The sequence below is a fragment of the Schistocerca piceifrons genome, chromosome X, assembly GCF_021461385.2.
Source record: "Schistocerca piceifrons isolate TAMUIC-IGC-003096 chromosome X, iqSchPice1.1, whole genome shotgun sequence".
Classification (NCBI taxonomy): domain Eukaryota; kingdom Metazoa; phylum Arthropoda; class Insecta; order Orthoptera; family Acrididae; genus Schistocerca; species Schistocerca piceifrons.
Window position 1 is genome coordinate 604743947 of NC_060149.1, and position 23215 is coordinate 604767161.

General features: G+C 41.7%; 1 protein-coding gene across 1 annotated transcript in view; it reads left to right on the plus strand.

Moving 5' to 3' along the window:
- Positions 1 to 23215, plus strand: part of LOC124722545 — a 435389-nt gene that overhangs the window by 350932 nt on the left and 61242 nt on the right. The gene's annotated exons all lie outside the window — the stretch shown is intronic.

Below are 23215 nucleotides of genomic sequence, written 5' to 3' on the forward strand. Positions count from 1 at the left end.
GAACAATTGACAGGAATGGGGGAAAGAAATACAGTAGAAGAAGAATGGGTAGCTTTGAGGGATGAAGTAGCGAAGGCAGCAGAGGATCAAGTAGGTAAAAAGACGAGGGCTAGTAGAAATCCTTGGGTAACAGAAGAAATATTGAATTTAATTGATGAAAGGAGAAAATATAAAAATGCAGTAAATGAAGCAGGCAAAAAGGAATACAAACGTCTCAAAAATGAGATCGACAGGAAGTGCAAAATGGCTAAGCAGGGATGGCTAGAGGACAAATGTAAGGATGTAGAGGCCTATCTCACTAGGGGTAAGATAGATACTGCATACAGGAAAATTAGAGAGACCTTTGGAGATAAGAGAACGACTTGTATGAATATCAAGAGCTCAGATGGAAACCCAGTTCTAAGCAAAGAAGGGAAAGCAGAAAGGTGGAAGGAGTATGTAGAGGGTTTATACAAGGGCGATGAACTTGAGGACAATATTATGGAAATGGAAGAGGATGTAGATGAAGATGAAATGGGAGATATGACACTGCGTGAAGAGTTTGACAGAGCACTGAAAGACCTGAGTCGAAACAAGGCCCCCGGAGTAGACAACATTCCATTGGAACTACTGACGGCCTTGCGAGAGCCAGTCCTGACAAAACTCTACCATCTGGTGAGCAAGATGTATGAAACAGGCGAAATACCCTCAGACTTCAAGAAGAATATAATAATTCCAATCCCAAAGAAAGCAGGTGTTGACAGATGTGAAAATTACCGGACTATCAGTTTAATAAGTCACAGCTGCAAACTACTAACACGAATTCTTTACAGACGAATGGAAAAACTAGTAGAAGCCAACCTCGGGGAAGATCAGTTTGGATTCCGTAGAAATACTGGAACACGTGAGGCAATACTGACCTTACGACTTATCTTAGATGAAAGATTAAGGAAAGGCAAACCTACGTTTCTAGCATTTGTAGACTTAGAGAAAGCTTTTGACAATGTTGACTGGAATACTCTCTTTCAAATTCTAAAGATGGCAGGGGTGAAATACAGGGAGTGAAAGGCTATTTACAATTTGTACAGAAACCAGATTGCAGTTATAAGAGTCGAGGGACATGAAAGGGAAGCAGTGGTTGGGAAGGGAGTAAGAGAGGGTTGTAGCCTCTCCCCGATGTTGTTCAATCTGTATATTGAGCAAGCAGTAAAGGAAACAAAAGAAAAATTCGGAGTAGGTATTAAAATTCATGGAGAAGAAATAAAAACTTTGAGGTTCGCCGATTGCACTATAATTCTGTCAGAGACAGCAAAGGACTTGGAAGAGCAGTTGAACGGAATGGACAGTGTCTTGAAAGGAGGATATAAGATGAACATCAACAAAAGCAAAACGAGGATAATGGAATGTAGTCTAATTAAGTCGGGTGATGCTGAGGGAATTAGATTAGGAAATGAGACACTTAAAGTAGTAAAGGAGTTTTGCTATTTGGGGAGCAAAATAACTGATGATGGTCGAAGTAGAGAGGATATAAAATGTAGACTGGCAATGGCAACGAAAGCGTTTCTGAAGAAGAGAAATTTGTTAAAATCGAGTATAGATTTAAGTGTCAGGAAGTCATTTCTGAAAGTATTTGTATGGAGTGTAGCCATTTATGGAAGTGAATCATGGACGATAAATAGTTTGGACAAGAAGAGAATAGAAGCTTTCGAAGTGTGGTGCTACAGAAAAATGCTGAAGATTAGATGGGTAGATCACATAACTAATGAGGAAGTATTGAATAGGATTGGGGAGAAGAGAAGTTTGTGGCACAACTTGACCAGAAGAAGGGATCGGGTGGTAGGACATGTTCTGAGGCATCAAGGGATCACCAATTTAGTATTGGAGGGCAGCGTGGAGGGTAAAAATCGTAGAAGGAGACCAAGAGATGAATACACTAAGCAGATTCAGAAGGATGTACGTTGCAGTAGGTACTGGGAGATGAAAAAGCTTGCACAGGATAGAGTAGCATGGAGAGCTGCATCAAACCAGTCTCAGGACTGAAGACCACACCACCACCACCACCACATATGATTGTGCTTGGTTAACAATTCGTATGGGTATTGCGTTCTATTTCGTGTCGATCACCACAGCTTTACCTCATGGAGTTTCGCACTTGTGCGCTGCACTTAATAAGATACATTTCGTGGTTATTTGTCAGGGGCAATATAAGCTTCATGGGGTTTCTAGTGCAGTGCTAAACGTATCGATATTTACTTCCAGGTTTGGACATTCGGCTTTGCAAACTGATACTGGTGAAAACTTCGATATATAACGTCCCTTTATGCCTTTCTCTTTATGCGAGTCTCGATCAGAGACGCAAGCTTTGCCTGGTTAACAATGGGTTCAAATTCAAATCACGGACCAGAACTCGTCATGTCACTTAATGAGAGTGAGAAGACTTCTGAATCGTCTGTTAGTGTAATGAAGTTTAATTTACAAGCGTTAAAGACTGTGTTTTCTAGTATTCGTTTTATCATGCGGCGTTTAGAGGACCTGCGGCAAAGCTACGTAATGTCGGTAGCATTAAGCAGTGGCAGGCCGGCCGATGTGGCCGTGCGGTTCTAGGAGCTTCAGTCTGGAACCGCGTGACCGCTACGGTCGCAGGTTCGAATCCTGCCTCGGGCATGGATGTGTGTGATGTCTTTAGGTTAGTTAGGTTTAAGTAGTTCTAAGTTCTAGGGTAGTGATGACGACAGATGTTAAGTCCCATAGTGCTCAGAGCCAAGCAGTGGCCCACTTTTCTTGCTTTCAAGTGTAGGTAAATAATTTTCTGCGTTTATGGGTGACGATTTATTTTATCATTTTGTTTTAATTAATGTAAGAATACCCTTTTTCTTTGAAGTTGGATAAAGTCTTCGAAGGGAACTGGAACGGTATATTTGCGGAACTTGATCAAATAGCGACACTGTAACAGTACCTTAAGCCACAACCCCCCGTCATGAGATGGCGTCTCAAAATCGTCTGTTCCATTGTACCAAATGTGAGAATGCACGTAACTCTGGAAAGGTTGTTCCTTTTTTACTAGGACTATCGTTTCAAATGGTCATATTTCTGACTTTGAGTAATGATGTAGGATGTAAAGTGATTCCACACAAACCATGCTGTGCGTTTACTTCAACTTACAGCGACGCAGAGCCCTGTTGTACGATATCTCATGTGTTTAGGAGTCGTCAATGTTTCGCTTTAAGATTTTGGCAGATAAAAGTATGGTGGTTCCAATCTGGTTAAGCAAGCACGCCATGTTGTGCTTGACGCACGAGCGATCAGAATGTTTTATTAAGACGGTCTGTGATTATAATGGTCACTAAAAAATGATTTTCGGGTGCAGAGATAAAACATGGTGAACCTAATTAATTTTGACCTGCTGCCTCTGAAAATATAGTTTCCACCATCAGTCCCCAATTTCAAGTTATGGAGATTTTAAGGTATCTATGTCTAAAAGCAGGCATTACAGTGGTCTATATAATTACTACACTAAATCTGTATAATTATAACATACTTCATGTCATTAAACTAAGTTTCAGTGGTGTCGTCGGTCTAATGACTATTTTTAAAAACAAATATGCAACATTCCTTTCCTGGATGATATGCTGGATAATTGCGTCCTTCAGATGGCAATTTCCTTCTGTGCGTTGTAGATCTTTCAAGCAGTCACTTATGATTATATAGTTCTGTCTATGTTTGTAGCGGACTTCCATCCGAACTATGTCCTGATGGAGTCCTTATTTTTTCTCGTCACTGACCAATTCCAGATTGGCAGGGAAGAAATCTAAATGCAAATGAAGGAAGTGCATTTTTAGAGACATTCCGTATGCAAGGACTATTTAATGTTCTGTAAGATGTTCCACTAATACATGACAGTTTTCTGCTCAACGACATTGTTAAAAGAACACAAAGGTGTAACCTCTAGCTGATTTCATTTCTCTTCAAACTTTTAATCGCTCAGTAACATCCTAACCTACAGCCCAATAAAATCATTTAATTCAGGGAAGGCTTCACGTATATGTATGTAACCGTTACCATTCTTGCCCACCCCCTTAACGAAGTTTTTGATAAGCCAGAGTTTCATATACAGCAGGGGAAGACATTTTGAGAGCCCATCAAAGATATAAATTTCGCATTTTCTTTCCCTGGGCCCTGTGTAATGTTTGTCTGTTGCACGGTTGTCCTAAAGGCAAAGGAATAATCAATATATGGTGAAACCACTCTGGAGACTAGTAAACAAACCAATCAACACACAAAATTTCTAGTTGTCTTCTTTATACGTAGCAGATCCAAGTACGTCTAATAAATATTTACGTAATTTCCTTTTATTGTCCTAGAGTACCCTACAGGTATAGATGGAAATGTATTGCCATTATGTAGTAGTACAGCCTTCAGGTTGGTGTTGGAACCGTCTACAAACAAGTGCCACGCTACAGCCAGGCGTGGTATGTTTAATTGTTTCATTAAACCTATCACATCTTTACAGTGGTATATGTTATATTTAAACAATAGTTCACATTAGAGATAAGAAGAAAAATGTCACTGCACTTATTTTTCCACACGAAGAACTTAAAAATTGCGCAGTTAATCACACAGCTGTTGTTCGCTTCCAGCTTATAGCTTTTAATTCTGAAATCATGGACACATTCTGGTTTCACCTTTGATGTTGCATTACGATATGGAATTAGGTTTAACATGCACTTTGTATCAAAACCACTGTTGACCATTGTAGCCTCTGAGGAATAGGTGCGACATCTATGATGTAGCTTCAAACATGGATATCCGTTTGTCCAATGGGATACTTTACAATAACACTGGCAACGTATCTTTTAAGAACTACCGGTGCTAGTGACTGTTTTGAGACCCCTCAAGAAAAGAAGGATGAGTAAAACTATTTCTTAAAATCCCGCCCCACACATTATCAGACCAAAGTTATTGTTTATCTAGCTCTCTTAGTGAGCGTGGTTTGTCAACTGACCAGAAAATGTTGATTTTTCCATGGTTTGTAAACAATGCTTCATGAGTAAACAAAACCTTGCACAAATGCGGAGCATTTCCTTGCAGTTTTCGTTGATAACATTCAGAGAATTATGAACTATTCTAAAAGTCATCGTCATTAAGCTATTGATGGTACTAAATATCGAGAGTATGAAAAGCTTTGGCGGGTAGTACCCGAAAACACTTCTTTGGCAGATCCCATTCGACCATAAAATCTTCCTCATAGTGGCTGGTAAATTGTGTGTTATCGCTGGTACAAGGTTATTTGCAATTGTCTCATCTGCATCTCTTCTTGTTCTTAGGCATATTTCATTCTTCACATTTACAAGGTCCAAGAATTTTTTGTGTTTGCTAACACAGACCGTAAGAGCTCAGCACTTTGTCTAATTGTAAGAACATAAAACTAAGCAGTTCGCACAGAAAATTATCACATTAGAAACATTTAATGGCGTTGCTTTAAATAATGATGGAAGTCGGTCGCAATTTACGCATAACGTTTCAGCAATGAACCTGGTGAAATAGAGTCGTCACTTTTGAAACACGAATCTTCCTGCGGGCTCCGCTGTTAGTACGTGGGCGGCAGTTCAACCTCAGGCTGTGTTGGAAGCACGTTACTAGAAACAAAAGCTTTTACTCTAATTAGTGACTGAACTAACGGACAAACAAAATACATCATATGCATATTCTGTTCTTTCAGCTGTCCCCGTTTCTGTTTAAAAACTCGCAGAATAAAATTAATGTTCACTCCCAGACGCTATATCACTGAGGCCTCCAGCCTTCGTAATGGTCTGAATTCGATTAAGATGAGAGCCCAACGGTCCAGCTGAAAATATATCTCAACTCAGTCATCGATTATAGCATCCCGTAGAACTATCATATTGCGGAGTGTTGGCTGTTCCGTTTTGCAAACTGTGCCCAAAAGTGCAAAATATTGTCCATGGGATACGGAACAGTAAATTTAACTGTCGATTCGAGACGCGTTAGCGTGTTTGAGTATTCGTTCGAAAAGGAAGGTAAACAATAATAATTTATTAGCAAACGTATTGGAGGATATGTATGTTATAAATGGAAAGCAGGTAGTATTATGTTGAAACAGATTACGGGAAAGCAGCCGGATGCCGTCCTAGATTACAGGCCCATATCATTAACGTCGATATGCAGCAAGATTTTGGAACGTATATTGTGTTCGAACATTAGGGCATGACAGAAATGTAAGGGGTACGGCAGACAACCGCCTTATAAAAACTATGGTCTTATCTGAACCTATATACAAGCTCCGCAAGCCACCGTATGATGTGCGGCGAAGGGTACGTGTGCTACTACTAATAATTTTCTTCCTATTCCTCTCTCAAACAGAGCGAGGGAAAATCTGTATGTCTCCGTACGAGACCTAATTTCTTTTATCTTATGTTCGTGGTGTTTACGCGAAATGTATGTTGGTGGTAGTAGGATCGTTCTGCAGTCAGCTTCATATGCCCGTTCTCTAAATTTTCTCAATAGCGTTCTTCGAAAAGAATGTCACCTTTCTTCCAGGGATTCGCATTTGAGTTCCCAAAGCATCTCCTTAATACCTGCGTGTTGGTCGAACCTCCCAGAAACAAATGTTGCAGCCCGCCGCTGAATTGCTTCTATATCCTGCCTGACTTCTACTTGGTGCGGCTTCCACACATTCGGGCAGTGCTTAAGAATGGGTCGCACTAGTACTCTTTTTGCGGCCACCTTCACAGATAAACCAGACTTCCCTAAGACTTTCCAATACATCGAAGTCGTCCATTCGTCTTCCCTACTACAATCCTTACGTTCTCGTTATATCTGTTATCGCATTGCAGCTTTAGGTCCCGACATTAAATCGATCTGACTATTTCAAATATCACACTACTAAAGCTGTATTCGAACAATATACGGGATTGGTTCTCCTATTCATCTGCATTAATTTACAGTTTTCTACATTTAGAGCAAGCTGCACGTCATCACATCAACAAGATATTTTCTCTAATTCACCTTGTAGTTCTCTACAGTCACTGAACGACGACACATTTCGTACACCACACCATCATCAGAACACAGCCGCAGATCGCTGATGTATACAGAGAACTGTAGCCGTCCTATCACAATTCCCTCTGACACAACTGACGATACTCTTATCTCTGATGAACACTCGCTATCGATCAAAACTCGGTCCTGTTACTTAAGAAGTTTTCGAGCCACTTACATATCTAGGAACATATTCCGTCTGTTCGTACCTTCATTAACAGTCTGCAGTTGGCCATCGTGCCGAACTATTTTCGGAAGTCAAGGGATATGGAATACGCTTGCTGCCTTTCATCAAAAAATTGCTCTGATCACTATGGGACTTAACTTCTAAGGTCATCAGTCCCCTAGAACTTAGAACTACTTAAACTTAACTAACCTAAGGACATCACACACATCCATGCCCGAGGCAGGATTCGAACCTGCGACCGTAGCGGCCGCGCGGTTCCAGACTGTAGCGCCTTTAACCGCTTGGCCACCACGGTTGGCGCTGCCTTTCATCCCATAGTTCGCAGGATATCATCTGAGTATCGGACAAGCCGAGTATCACACTAGCGATGCTTCCTCAAACGGTGTTCATTTGTGGACAGAAACTTTTCCGTCCCAAGGATCTTCATAATATTGAATTTGAGAATATGTTAAAGAGTTCTGCAGCAAACCAGTGTTAAAGATATTGCTCTGTAATCTTGTGGGTCAGTTACTTTTCCCTCATTATATACAGGAGTCACATGGGCTTTATTCCAGTCGCTTAGGGCTTTGCGCTGACGAGAGATTCGCGGTAAATGGGAGCTAAGTAAAAGGCCAGTACCTGTGTCCTCTGAAAACAAAGAGCACGACAGAAGTCTGAGTGCCACTATTTACGGCCCCTCGGATCTTATGAAAGAACAGAGCGCGCTGAGTTTCACAATTTCTAGTTTGCAGAATCCAGGATGATACTTACACCATAAACACGTTAGCATAAAACAGCTACATAATTTTGCCATAGACTGAAGTCAAGGGTATATGCCTATAATTATGTGAATCTGTCCAAAAATAATTCTTAGACACAGGATTAGCTACAACATTTCTCCAGTCGCTTGGAACCTCAAGTTGTTCCAGTGACCTACGACAAATTTCTGCTAGAAGTTCCTCCCTTCATTATCTAAAGTGCTGTACTTGTTGATTAGCCGAATGACATATAACTCTCTACTTTTAAATATATTTTTATAATCAATGTGTCTAACTTTGACCTCTTTCTAGTGTTGTACCTAATTTCACTCTAAATCTTACGGCACTATTATCATTTGAAATTACGAAGTGATTTAGTACCACCGTATGCTCAACAATTCCTTTAATGTTGAAAAAAGTATAATTAAATAGTTTTTTGCTCAATTTTGTCCTTGTTTAGCCTACTTTCTATTTGCGTGCCCTCTCGAAGTTTGTGTGGAGGACGAACATGTTATTTTTCCCTGTTAATGCTAATAAACTATGACATCTGTCATTTCTGTTATGATTAACTTTGGAATCCCTCTCTATCATTTTGCAGAGCTAGTTGCTATCATTTAACATCTTTTGTGACTCTTTGTCGAAGTCTGCTACTGTTTCATCAGCAAGTGTGCGTAGACTTGAATGATTTCCATTGAAAATCTATTTTTTTTTTCAGTTTTGAAGATAGTTTTCCTATTGTGAGTGACATTTCTTCAGTATCCCCGACAATGTTTGTAAACTTACGGTTTACAATAAAGCTTCTGCTCGATTCCCTCCCCGCTCTGATCGGCTATAGTCAAATTAATGACTAGAATTCAATTCAGATGTGTCTTACTTGTTTGGCTATACTTGTGTTAGCACTGATCCATCTAATTCGATTTCATATATCTCCTCTCACGAATGCAGGAATCTTTCTTTGTGTCCCAGGTAGTCCAAATTACTGTCCCTGAAAAAAAGTAGAAGCAATCACTTTTCTAAATGGCATACTAATGTCTGTTCAACCGCAGTTGAGTACAATGAGATGTCAGGAATTCAGTAGGGCTTCTGACAATCTCACCCGTGGTGCGCTAACCTGGCAGGATCTGAAAAGTTGGGCAAGACCCGTAAATAGTGCAGAACGTCGGAAGTAACACGCACACAGCAGCCTCCGATCATAACCGAGCGCTTCTGAAACTCAAAACTTGTGAGCAATAAGACCAGTTCACATATCACTCACGTGCCAAGAAAGCCCTCAGGTCTCTAGCTATTATTATCAGTAATCGCTAATTTAATCTGTACATTTTAACTATGTTTCAGAAAGAACTTAATCTCTCGGGTTTCTCCCAGCGATACGTAGGCAGAGCACTTTCTACTCCAAATTGAGAGCACTCATAGAATTTTTGCAATGAAGACTTTCACGGCCGGTTACTTTAGTTGCTGGTGAATTTTCAAGGTTCTATGGCCGTAGTCCATGAGACATTTTGTTCCTAAGGTTCCGTCCAGAGCTACTTTCAACATTTTTTTAGGGTTCCTGGTGCCGTTGAGTCCTGCCGGCTGAATTTACCGAAGATGAAATGGACAATTTTGTTTAACGAGCACCTTGTCCAAGCTTATCACACAATGCACAGTCACTATCCATTTGTAGGTTATGACTCAAATTCTGATGTGGAAAACATCTCTCCGTGTCAGGTATGCAGATCGCAAATATAAGGAGGTAACATATGTTGAAACTATCGGTGTGTGGAATATACACAAATACGCTGTTGCCTTCTGAAATTCGTTCTTCACTTTTGGTTTTTAAACGGCATTGATACCAGATGAGTCCCTTACATCTACATTTGGTCTTTAGGAACATCTGAGATGGGCTTGTGGAGATAGCTAGCTTTGTGCCAACACATGAGTTTTTTGCGCTCGTAAAGATGACTGCAAATGTTTGTTAGTCTCAGTTACTAGCCTCCTATTAATGGTTTCTTATTCTTATTTTTCTCTTCTTTCTTGAACCTTTTCCCGCAACGGCGCCGACTCGGCATGTTTACGAGGGTTGTAACTTAAATAGTGGCAACTATTTATTCACAACCGATACAAAAGAGTTACATGTTTGCAGCTGTTACTGTCCTTCAGAGTAGCCACCAGCGTTGTGTAGAACCCGTTGCCAGCAATGTGAAAGGCTTAGTATACCGTTAGCGGAGCCTATTCTGTTGATGGTGCGAATGCAGCGGTCTAAAGTTAAGGTGATTCTCGTGTACGCTATACGTTTCTCCACGGCAGACCGTCAGTGCACAGTAGTACTGATCGCTTTTGGAGCATCACCTGCGACCAGCTTTGTGAAAGAAGCGGTGACACTTTCTGCGCAACCCACCCATCACTTTGCACGACAATGCGCGAGCGTATACAGCGCAAGCTGTGGCTGCTCTGTTCGGTCGATGGGACTGGGAAGTACTGTACCATCCACCATACTCCCCGGCCTTAAGTCCTTGTGACTTCGATTTTGATTCCGAAGATAAAGGAACCACTTCGTGGCATTCGCTTCAGAACTGTACCAGAGATTCGACAGGCAGTAGACCGCTCCATACGCACCATCAATAGAACAGGCTCTGCTAGCGCTATACTACGTCTTCGATATCGCTGGCAACGGTTTCTACACAACGCTGGTGACTACTCTGAAGGACAGTAACTGGTGCAAACAAGTAACACTTTTGTATCGGTTGTAAATAAATAGTTGCCACTTTTTAAGTTCCAACCCTCGTATTTACGGATCTGACATGGTTAATTTTAGGGGAGGCCGGATGCTCTTCCTGTCGACACCGTGTAGCCTCCTATTAATGTTTCGTTTTCCTTTATCTATTACTACTTTAGTACCCGGCGTTGCCCAGATATATATTTACTCCATTCTTCCCCCTGATTCTCCGTCCATCAGCTCCTCCCGGCTCCCTTTCTACATTTTCTCCTCCATTTCTCTGTGTCCATCTGATTCACTTTCCTTTCTCTGCTACCTCTTCTTTCCCCCTCCCCCTCTTCCTGTCAATCTCCTCCTCTTCCCCTGCTCTGTCATTTTCCTCCTTCCCCTCTCTGTCTGTTTCCTCCTACACCTCTGTCTCTCTCTGTGTATCACCTCCAACCCGCTCTGTCCATCTCCTCGTTACTCCTTTCTCTGTCCATCTCATCCTCCACCCTCTCTCCGTCCACCTCCTCCTCGTAGCATCCTCTGCCGTTTCTCCCTCCCCCTCTCTGTCCACTACATCTGTACCCATTTCCTCCTTCCCCATATCGCTCAGTCCATTGCTCCTAACCCCATCTCTCTCCACGTTATAACCTCAAACCTAATATGATGCTGCTGGTTCTTAATTCCGTGGTATTTCTTTCCTTCCAAACAGTAAGTAATATGTGTACCAACTTATACCTAGGGGTTTAGGTATAAAACCTATGGCTTTGCCCACGTACGCTCTTGTCACATACGTTTCAGATATATTTAACATACTACTCTCATATCAGTACACGTATTTCACCTGTATCTCTACGAAATTTCACCTGCGGGTTCTTTTTCACGCTGTCCGTTGTTATTGACTACATATATCCTTGGTTATGTGTCATACAGAGATATAATTCTGCAGGTACATTCATAGGTAAATTTGAATACCGTTTGCAAAATGTGTTGCGAATAGAATTAGTGGTATAGATGTAATAAAAATTCCTAGTAGATTAAAATTGTGTGCTGGACCGAGGCTGGAGCTCGGGACCTCTCCCTTTTATTCGCAAGTGCTCTGCCACACAGTCCGCTATAGAGTGAAAATCTCATTCTGCAAAAAAAGTAGTAAAATTAATTAAAATATCATGCCTGATCCTGTATTTTTACTGTATGAAAAGTGAAAATGTGGTAAACGATAAAAAAATTTCCTGTCGGCAAATTTGCGATGAGTGTCAGCAAGAATATGTCTCGTGAAGTTTGAAATTATGTATAAACTTTGTCGCCAGTTACTAAGTGCTCTCGTTCTCAAATACTTGAGGAATATAGTCTGTCTGCTTGCGCGACGTGAGCTACTACACTTTTCCTCCCCCACATCCAGCCTTTTGAACGCCCTGTGGCTCTTAACCTCATAGTGGTTCTTTCCAGACAGTAAGTGATATGCATAGGAAGCTTAGCTGACATGGATTCGGTGGCTTAGGAGGAGATGTGGAACACATCTGTTCTTCTGTTTTCTTCATTCTTTTTCCTTCCTTCTTTTTGACGGTCCTTTAGTCAACATGTTCAAAAGTGGCTATTATTCCTTTATCTCTTTGACGTAGTAAGCACCCCCCAGTTTCAGTTTTACAGGTTTTTAGACCGTTTACACGTGCAATCTGAAATATATTGTCCAGACTTTTCTTGCACTTCTCTCCATGCCATCTAAAATCATTGTTAGTTTCTTCTTTCTTCCTCAGTTTCTTCCACTAACAAAGTAAGATAGTTAAATTAGTTGTAAACTTTGGAAGAAGGAATAATGTTGCAATTCTTTCTTCCACAATGCTACATACCTCGCAACAAGACTCGCACTTTCATTACCGTTAGCTTCACTACTCGTGATTTTTAAATAAAAACAGGAAGAATCTGTGAGAATGAGGGCAATTTGTGTATAGGTGCTTGATGTTCCCCCGTCCCTGTAGAAATAAATTGCCTTAGCAATATGTAACTCATGCGGCATGATGTGGGGTTCACTACCGTAGAATGTGGACTAGTCATTGGTTACCACCTAAGTAACGAATCACTGAGGATTATTTAAAGTCTTCTAAAGCTGCCCAAGTCGGCTGTTGATTATGTCATTGTGAACCGTAACTGCGAAGGAACAACAGCTAAACCAAAGTCAGACATCATGTACTACAGACACGGACCGCCCAGAATTGTAGGAGATAGTCGTAACAATAGCATGAAATCAGAAAAAAAAACACTCGTGAGGGCCTCAGTGCTATCAGCAGTCCATCCTGCATAATGGCAGTGAGCAAGAAGTTAAAAGAAATAGGTTACAATGGTCGAGCTGATCTTCGTGAGCTGCACATTTCACTAGGCAGCGCTAAATGATACTTGAGGTGGTGTAAAGAGAGACGAGACTGGACGGTGGATGACTCCAAACTAGTATTCTGGGGGAATGTATAGCTCTGTATTCGGTTACAATCCAGTGGAAGCGTCTGTGAGTTTGGAGAATGTCTGGAGAAAGTAACTTGCTTTAATATGTAGTTTCAATAGTAAATCAAGGAGGGCGTGGTGTTACGGTACCGGACTGTTTTTCGTGGATCGGCTGTGGTTCCTTTATTGTGCTTAGGAAAATCCTAAATACAGAAGAACAGGAACACATTTTACAGCACTGTGTATTGAGTACAGTAAGGCAAACTTTCGCTGACAATCGTTGTTCGTATCAGCATGACAATGCATGCTGTCAGAAAGTAGTCTGTGTGAGGCAATGGGCTGAGGGCGATAATATTTGTGAAATGGACTGACCTGCCCAGAGTTCCAACCTGAACCCAATGGAACACCTTTGGGTTGAGTTAGAACGTCGACCTCGTTGTAGACGCAAGCAACCGACATTATTACCATCTCTGGCTTCGGATCCTAAGGAAAAATGAGCTACCATTCCTCCATAGATATTCAGATACTTCATAGACAGAGACAACACCTGCAGAATTCAAGCAGGCAAGTCCGCTATATGTGTCTTGATACTTTTCATCGCGTGTATAGTCATGTCGTAACCACACTCAACTCAAAATCCAATTGCAGGAACCTCATTGGAACACAGAACGTAGTACTGAAAGCAAGTTTATTACGAAATACAACGTACAGCCACAATAGAACTGAATCCTCGACGGAGTGTGCAGCTACTTACGTAAACATCGAATATTTCAGAACTTACGCACGTATCGAATATTCGAGAATATACAAACATGTCAAACATAAGGTATTTGAAGATCTTTCCAGAAATTATAAACACTTATTAAATACTGGTGGCCCAAATTTCAGCTGGCGTCCCGCAGCACGTCATCCAGCGTCGCTAACCACTACAGCACACTACATGCAGTAAAACTCATGGGGTTATACAGGCTGGTGAGAAACATTCTGAAAGGCTTCTAGGAGTGCTGCAGGGTAGGTTGTGCTGCGAAGTAATTGTTACGAAAAAAATTCAATACGTTGAGGCGTTTCCTAGTTAATTAGCATTGAAGTCAGCCATTCAGGCCATTGCGCGCGCATATTCAAGCAACCTGCCAGAGACGTTGTCGCCAAAGGTGTTCTTCGTTTGTTTTCCCAAAACCAAGCAGGAGATGGTTCAAATGGCTCTCAGCCCTATGGGACTTAACATCTATGGTCATCAGTCCCCTAGAACTTAGAACTACTTAAACCTAACTAACCTAAGGACATCACACAACACCCAGTCTTCACGAGGCAGAGAAAATCCCTGACCCCGCCGGGAATCGAATCCGGGAACCCGGGTGTGGGAAGCGAGAACGCTACCGCACGACCACGAGCCCGAGAAGAAGAGCAATACAAAAATTGGGCATTGAATGGTAGTAAGAATTGAACTCAAGCCAAAGAATGAGAAATTTCATGAACTATCATTTATGCTATGAGAGTAACTGACTAACTGTCTCTGGTATACCGTTGGAATTTGGGCGCGAAATGGGCTGATTGGCTAACTTCATGCCAATTAAATCGGAAACAGAGCTAGTATACAATTTTAATCTTAGCAATTATTTCCCAGCACAATCAAACCTGCAAGGCGCTTACAAGCTTTCCAGACTGTTTCTGACCACCATATGTATATATAATTTTGTGTGTTGTATTATTATATTAATACCCAGTATACAGACGATTTGAGCTAACAAATAGGTCTTACGTCGGAGCACCAGTCTCCTGAATGTAGGATTGGAAACGTGAATCGTCGTCACATGGGAGTCATTTCTGGCATGGCGATTTACTGTAGCAAGTTTTTGTCAAATATCGTACAGTTAGCGCAAAATTTAATTACAGTTTATCGTATAGAAATACTGCGATACCATTGTACACATGACAAGCTCATGATGTGTTCAGACGTGTGTTAATTTGAAAAATAAAATCCATCGCTTAACATAGTGGACGTAATATTTTACATATACAGTTCCGGCGTAATTGTGTACTCAACGGTCGCATCTGAAGATGGCGACCAGATGAATCACCGAAATATCGTACAGTGAAGACGATCATATCCGGCAGCATACCCGTGAAGAGCATAAACATATAAGACGCGCGAAAAATCTACGGAATCACAATATTTTACGTAGCTTCCGCCGGTGAACATGGCTAGCAAATACTTCAAACAATAGTTTGAGAAATAAACAATGTGCCACGCAGGAATATTGTGTGTTGTGATTATCTCTGGGTATGGAGCGACTGCTAACGCAAACTCTTGAAGGAAAATGCGTTATATCCTATGAGCTATCGACCCCGTCTAGACTGAGGTCAGAGTAGTTCCGACGCCATGACGACAAAACCGGCTGTAACCAGATCTGGAGCACTTACTTGTATCACTTCGCCACTCTGTCAACAAGTCGACAGCCGTTTGCAGACATCTATGTCGTTGGAAATTCGATGAACGCGATCAGATCTGCGTGGATGTAGCGAAGTGGCTACGGCGTAGAAGTAGCAAGGAGGCGCTGTTGTGTTGCTAAAATAAGAATATCTGAAAAAAAATACTTCAGTAAGTACATGCTGGTCACAAGATGAACTATATTAAACACAAAGTTCATCACTTTCTGCCTCCTCCTTGCAGATTGGGGAGAGGGGAGGGAGGAATTGTGGCTGGCTTACATGGCGTTCACTGCCACGCAAGTTAGTCATAATCAGCCATGGGCACATACATTTGCTCATGGCTTTGTATATTAATACTCTTAAATATACACAGACAACAGGTAACTGAAACTAATGCATGTATCTGTTACCAACAGAAAAAGATTTTCTGCTGATGAACTTTTTATTATGCATTTCCAGTGCAGTGTATATATTTTCCAAAGTTACAGCCATAGACTCATTGCTACTTTTTCCGGAAGCACGAGTTCTGTTTCGAACAAAGCGTAGAACAACATATTGATGCCATTTATGCTACAGCGTTGACCTATTATATTTTGATCTACTGCTAAAATTAAATAATTTATTTATCTGTTTATTTATCCTTTCATTCACCGAGAAACATGGAGAGTAGGTGCACCTGGAATTTGGCGGAAGATATTTTGTACACTCTAGTTTCGAAAATTATGTTTGTTACCAACTGGCAGGGGATTTGAGCAGCTCATTTCAACTAAATTCTCTTTCCAACGTCGTAATTATCGTGCTCATATGACTTCTCTAAGGAATAATCGCAGAATCCGAAGCGACACACTAACAGATACGAGCCAAAACCAAGAAGAAGACACGCATAACTTGTAACTATCTCTACGTAATATAATAGGCTACAGAATGTACAGAAGTAGAAAGAATCTTGAGGTTCTACTGACATCTGTTTCTGAGAAGTAAATAGCGTAGACATTTCGAAGGTAACTGTATCGTGAATTTAGATGTACTAGAAATCAATTACGTTTGCTGATAGTAAGAACAGAATTTATGCTCGAGTGAGTACAGAGTTAATACCACAAAATCAGTTGTCAAACGCAGAGGTTGGCTGAAGAAGAAATAAGACAACAGAGATATCTGTGAACTGCTATCAACAACACAGAGAGCAAATTATTGCACCCGAGATAGGTATTAATACTAAACCCTGCACAGTATTATATGTGTATATGACGATTAGATCCGCAGATGAAGTTTCTGAAAGATTGTGTGAAGAAGTAATACGCATTTTATGTGACTGTTTGAGTCCAACGCATTTCGGAGCTACAACTCCATTTCGAAGGACTACAATGAGGTTTCTGTGGACATTACGTCTCCTTCAACACTTCCGCATCTGATACCAGAACAATATCATCTGCGTAATGCGGCATATGTGTACTCCGTCCATTAATTTTGATCCCCATCTCACCTGTTTCTCGATCTTGGTCTATAGCTTCCGGGATGTAACCATTGCATGCAAGAGGGGAGAGAGCATATCCCTGTCTCACACGTTTTCTAAATTTTGCTTCTTCTTCATTATGAAAATTCCGAATCACAGCCAGTTCTTTCTTATAGAATCTGAGCATAACCAGCATTTCCTTGTATTTTGCACCTGCTTTCTTCAGGTCTCAGAATATCTCTTGGCAGATAACATTGTCAAATGTTTTTTCCAGGTCTATAAAGACCACATAGACTTACTTTTTTGTAATGGCTTTTAAATAAGAAGCCTCAGTGAAGTAATCGCCTCTCTTGTTCCTAATCCTCTCCCGATTCAAACAGGTTTTCGCTCAGAATATTCTCCATCTTCTCTTCAACTCTCCTCAGAATTACATTTAGGGGAATTTTTTATGCTTGTGATATTAAGCTTACGGTTCTGTACCTTCACATTTTTTTTAGCTGCCCCCTTCTTCGTTAAAGGAACCATGCTACATTTCTGAAAGTCAGTAGGTATATCTCGTGTGATATAATTGGACCTAATTGGTTTCAGCATCATCATTTCCATGCTGGCGCCAGCATTCTTGATTATTTATGCAGAAATATCATCAATTTCCATGGCTTTGCTCTCTCGCAGGTCTTTAGGAGCTTCCTGAAATTCTTCTTGCAGAAAATCGTCTCCTTCCTTTGTCTTCTTCGTCTGTCTCTTCTTCGTTTCCTTTTACACCCTGCGATAAAGGTTCTGCGCCACACAGTTCCTCAATGTGCTCTTTCCCTCTCTTTACAATGCCCTCCAGAAGGAACTTTCCCTCATTGTTTTCCACAGTATCTGATATTCTTGGTTTGAGTTGGTTAAAAAACATGTTTGCTGTTCTGTAGGCCATATCAAGACTTTTATGTGGGATATTTCCTTCCACTACGCTGGTCATTGCATAAGAAAACTTTCTTTTACACTCCTAGGTTTCCGTTGAATACCTTCTTCTGTATTCCGTTTTTTCTTGCTTTTCATTGCGTTTCTGTACGGTCCTCTTTTTTCAATAACCTCCTCCTCCTCTTGATGAAATCTCTTCGGGGCCCTATGTGGGTGGCTTCGTCATCAGTATACGCCTGGAATACACTCCATATTCTCTTGCTTTTCGATTTAGTTTCTCCAACTATGCTTTGGTTGGTTGGCTGATTTGGGGATTGTGACCAAACACAAGTTTTCCTGCTTCTTTGTATATACCAGATTTTATTTTTTCCTGGTCGTCTCTTGTTGTAACATGCAGGACATTTTTGGCCAGGTGGTCTGTTCCCTGCGCCTAATGCCTTGCCAGCCCAATGGTTTTCAGGTTTTTTATTTCCCGTTTCTGTTTTACAGTCTTTTTTCCAGACACTTGAATATGAATAAGCTTTTCATCAGATCAGGTTGTAGGCATTACCTGCTTCTGCCGATAGGTTCTCCAGTTTTCTTAAAACTGGATTCTAAAACTTGTGCAACTGAATCGATCCGTTGCCTGCTTAAGAAAAATGTGATGGTAACAAATAATTGGTTTGGGATTAGATTAGATGTACTTCTCAGTTCAATACACCTATTGTAAGGAGGTCCTCCAGAATATAGAATATATCAGATAAAACAAGAATATACAATACATATTATAAACAAGAACAAATGTGCTACTGTACTTTCCACAGATCGCAGGTGAAATGGTCCTCATGGATGTGTAAAATGTACCTCGATCGGAACTCAGTATGTGGGGCTCCTATTTCATTTCTTCTTTCAATTCAATATTTGTCCACAATCCCCCCTTCTGGTTACTGACCAACACACGCATTCCAGTTCCCGTGACAATCTAGTTTTCATCTCCCTAATATATCTTATTACATTACCTATTTATTCGTATATTTCCCCGAATAATCCATCTTCTTTAGAACTATATTGCACGTATGCCTTGAAACGTCGACCAGTATTTTTACTCAAAACTACTCCACCTCACATCCTTCCCAGTCTGTCTTGATCAAGAGGCTCCTGAATGCGGCCATCTCATCTCTGACATGCCGAGGATATCGATTTCCAGGCGTTCTGTATCAAGTCAGATTATCTAGTTTCCTTCTGGCGCGCAAGTCGACCAATGTGGCGTCAACTGAAATAAAGACTTGCACTTGGCGGCCGAGCTTCTCCGAATGGGGCCCCCTGGCCAGCGATGCCACACGCTCATTTCATTTTATATAGTTTCCTGCACTACAGCAGTGTTCTCACATTCCAAGTAGCTATTTTAAAATTGAGTTGTTTATTTTCAACTTGCCTGTATCTTTTGCAATCCCAACCAGAGATACTATTGGTGGACTAGTCTGTCTCCAGAAAATTTTTCAGAAGGTACTGGCATTGTTTACTGGTGATGCCTGAGCAATCCATGGATCTCTAATGTGGTTATATTTCTTCTCTCCCACATCTTAAGCCGTTCATCATCCATTTTAACAAATGGTTTCTCATTTCCAGGTCAATACGGAGCCCTGCCCAACAATTTCTAGCATGGTGGCTTGTCCCGGACATCCTTCGGCCCCTGTCTGCGTTACTCCTCACAAAAAGTGACTTTGCCCCTCCCTAACACGGGCAAGTGTAAATCTGGAGTTTCAATTCATCGGGTCTAGGACTTTATAGGTAATTCTTAAATCCCTCCAGTGTTTTAGAGAGAGTTTATCACCTACCAGTAATTAAACGACATACGTCTAAATCTATATTCCGCAAGCCACCTTACGCTGTGTTGGGGAGGGAATTTTGACTACCAGTGTCATTTCTCCTTTTTCCTGTTCCTTCTCCTGTTCCACTGGTGTATGGTTTGACGAAAACGGTTGATAGTAAGCCTCTGTGTGGGATCGAGGCTTTCTGATTTTGACCTGATGGTCTTTTCGTGAGATATACGCTGGAGGCAGGAATGTATTGTTTGATTCTTCTAGGAACACTCGCTGTCGGAAAGTTAATAGTAGGCCATACTGCGATGCAGAACTCCTCTCTTGCACCGTCTGAAACTGGAGTTGACTGTGCAACTCCATGATGCTTTCGCGCTTGCTATATGAACCTGTAACGAAAGGTGCCGCTCTTCTTTGAATCTTCTCTATTTTCTCCATCAGTCCCATATTGAAGAGCAGTAATCAAGCATCGGTCGAACGAGTGTTCTGGAAGTATCTTTTTTTGTTGATGAGCTACATTTCTTGAGGATTCAACATCTGAATCTCTGTCTAGCACTTGAATTACTTGCGATTATTTTTATGTGGTCCTTCTATTTCAAAACGCTCCGTATGCATACTCCCAGATATTTTGTGGAAGTAATTGCTACCAGTGATCATTCTGAAATTTTGTGATCATACAATAAAGTATTTGTAATGCGTTACACTGGGTTATGTTGAGGGTCAATTCCCGTCCCCTGCACTAAGCGTCGTTAGTCTGCACGTCTTCCTAGATTTCGCTACAATTTTCTAGGGTCACGATTTCTTTGTATACAACAGCATCATATGCTAAATATCTCATGGAATGTCAAATGTTACCCATTAGGTCGTTCGTACGTACTGTGAAAAGTAATAGTCCTCTAACATTTGCATGGCACACACCCGAAGCTATTTTTACCTCTGAAAACCTTTATCCGTTCAGATAAAGGTTATGTGTTGTGTTCTGTTTGCTAGAAATCTTTAGTCCAATCACGCAATTACTCTGATACTCCATACCCTCTTATTTTGTTCAGTAGGCGGCAATGCGGAACTGCGTCGAATGCCGTCCGAAAGTCAAGAAACACGGCATCTACCTGGGCATCTGTACCTACTCCTTTCAGGGCTTCACACGATCTTCTTTTTCAGAACCCGTATTTATCCTCACAGAGGAGTTTTTCAGTCTCCAGAAATGTCGTAATACGCCAGAAAATATATGTTCCAAAATACTGCAACAGACTGACGTCAGAGGTATAGGTTCTGTAAATCTATTGGAAGACCCTTCTAAAGAACGGGAATAACCTGTCGTTTTTCCACGCATTAGGAACGCTTCGCTCCTCTAGAGACGTGTAGTGCACTACTGCTAGAGGAGGGACAAATTGATTCCCTTACTCTGTGTATCATCGAATTGCTATTCCGTCGGGTCAAGCGGTCTTTACTCTGTTGAGCTACTTCTGCTGTTTTTATTTTTGTTTTTGTTTTTTGTCCCTTGGTCACTTATTTCGATGTCTGCGATTTCCTCGCTGGTGCTCCGATTTAAAGGAGGCACTACAGTACGATCGTCCTCTATGAAAAAGTTTTGAGAAACTACGTTTAATATTTCGGCCTTTGTCGTTTCTATCGCATTGCCAAAATGGTCACGGACAGATGACTTCAGTTCGATTACTGATTTAACACGAGACCAAGGCCTTCCTAGGATTTTGTGTCAGCCGGCCGGAGTGTCCGTGCGGTTCTAGGCGCTACAGTCTGGAACCGAGCGACCGCTACAGTCGCAGGTTCGAATCCTGCCTCGGGGATGGATGTGTGTGATGTCCTTAGGTTAGTTAGGTTTAATTAGTTCTAAGTTCTAGGCGACTGATGACCTCAGAAGTTAAGACGCATAGTGCTCAGAGCCATTTGATTTTGTGTCAAGTCGATGGATGGAGTTTTACTTTCGTATTCGTAAAACGCTTCACGCATGGCCCTCCTAACGCTAATTTTGGCTTCGTTAGGTTTTTTTTTTTTGTGCGGCTTTCGCTACGTTTTCATTTGCAGCGAATCTCTTTGCCTCCGTATCAGCTTCATAACACAGTGACAAATCACGGTGGCTCTTTTCCATCCCTCACAACTCTACTCGGTACAGTCTAACGTGTGTTATATGGTGGTCGTGAACTTTGTCAATTGATGTTCAAAGATGTCAGCAGGAGCTGAAATTTTCGTGTTGGCCTGTTAGGTAATCTAAAATCCGTTTATTGTTGTATTTGCTATAACGAAAGATCCTCCTGCTTTCTGTGTATTGCTATTTAGAGCCGAACTCAGTGATGCTGCAACGACCTTTATGATCACCGATGCCATGTTATGCACTGCGTCGGAAAGGAAATTTGCGAGAAATATTCACCACGTTCCCCTCAACTGTTACGTCACAACTGTTTCTGAGGCAGGGACCTATAATAGCATTCGATGACCATGTTTGACCCATCTTCAGCACATACCTTTAGTCAAATTATTCTCATTCTGAGCACCGTTCTCACTAGATATTATTGTACTTTTTATTACTATGAACACACATCCACCACCGGCGTTCTACCTATACATTGATCAGCTAGAACATTATGACCGGCAACCTACTATCGATGTAAACCAGTCTATGTGAGGAATGACTGCTAATCAGACACACGGGCACACGGGCGGTGTATGTTGTATCGGTGAGCGTGAAGTCCGTTTTGAAGATGGAGAAGAGCGTCATCTATCTGAGTTTGAGCGAGGGCAGATTTTGATGGCACGGAGGCAGGAGCATTTCGGAAACTGCATGATATGTCGGAAATTCAAGGAGTGCTGTGGTGAGTGTTTTCAAAAGGTGGGGAAACCAAGGTGAAACAACTTCCGGAGTTGGACGATCACCTCTCATTCCAAATGTCGGACGTCGTAGGCTGGGCAGACTGCTAAAAGAGAACAGGCGGCGAACTGTGACGGAACTGATATAAGACTTCAATGCCGGGCAGATTAAAGGTGGGTCTGAACCCACAATGCACCAGAAACTCCTAACGATGGGCCTCCAGAGCCGACGACCCGTACATGTGCCATTGTTAACACCACGGAATCAGCAACTACGACTGAAAAGGACAAGTGCCCATTGGTACTGGATGTTGGCGCAGTGGCAGAGCGTTTCATGGTCTGATGAATCCCGATACCTTCTTCAGCAAACCGGTGGGAGGGCGCGCATCATTTGCCTTCCAGGGGAACAGTTCCTTAACACCTGTACTACGGGACGGAGACAAGCTGGCGGTCGCTCTGTTATGATCTAGGGAACATTCGCATAGGCATCCATGTGTCCAGTGGAGGTCGTAAAAGGCACCATGACAGCTAAGGCTTTTAGTACACTGGTTGCAGACCACGAACACCCCTTCACGATGATAATGTTTCCCGACGGCTGTGGCTCTTTTCATCAAGGTAATGCGCCATGTCAAAAGGCCAGCAGTGTGATAGAGTGGTTCGAGAAACACAGTAGCGAGTTCCAGTTGATGCACTGGTCCCCCATTTCGGCAGATCTGAACCCGGTCG